This window comes from Odontomachus brunneus, unplaced genomic scaffold (assembly GCF_010583005.1).
Source record: "Odontomachus brunneus isolate Ranch 3 - 2012 unplaced genomic scaffold, Obru_v1 Obru_scaffold_016, whole genome shotgun sequence".
NCBI classification, from domain to species: domain Eukaryota; kingdom Metazoa; phylum Arthropoda; class Insecta; order Hymenoptera; family Formicidae; genus Odontomachus; species Odontomachus brunneus.
Window position 1 is genome coordinate 2,477,278 of NW_022639466.1, and position 568 is coordinate 2,477,845.

At 33.3% G+C, this 568-nt stretch overlaps 1 protein-coding gene across 1 annotated transcript in view; it reads left to right on the top strand.

Annotated features, from left to right (window-relative positions):
* LOC116841535 overlaps positions 1 to 568 on the top strand; it is a 9,149-nt gene that overhangs the window by 5,972 nt on the left and 2,609 nt on the right. The window lies entirely within an intron of this gene.

A 568-nucleotide genomic window follows, 5' to 3' on the forward strand; every position in this document is an offset into this window, starting at 1 on the left:
GTAGCTACAAATCAGTATATAATTACTGTTTTCAATGATATTTCACTGATTCACTTTAAGAGAGTGTGAATCTTATATATTTCGTCTCAAATTCATATTCAGATATACGCGGATTGCTGACTACGCGAAATATCTGAAGAGAAATATAAAAGAATCTTAAGGCTCCTGGGGAGTCGCATCATCCATCTCTTTTTAATGACGTCAGAAGCGAGAAAATGCATGCTAAAAATTCCTGCAAAATACGTCGAGATAAACAGATATATCCACAAAACGACATTTGCGATCGATTAAGTACATCTCTAAAATACTCCGTACACTTTCCTTTTGTTCTAAAAATCAATAGATAATCGGAAAATTAATATGACAAGATAATGAGGAAATTAGGTTAGAAAAGACGATTGCACGTCACATTTATTTTATAATTATCTGTTGATTGTTAGAACAAAAGGAAAGTGTACGGAGTATTTTAGAGGTGTACTTAATCGATCGCAAATGTCGTTTTGTGGATATATCTGTTTATCTCGACGTATTTTGCAGGAATTTTTAGCATGCGTTTTCTCGCTTCTGA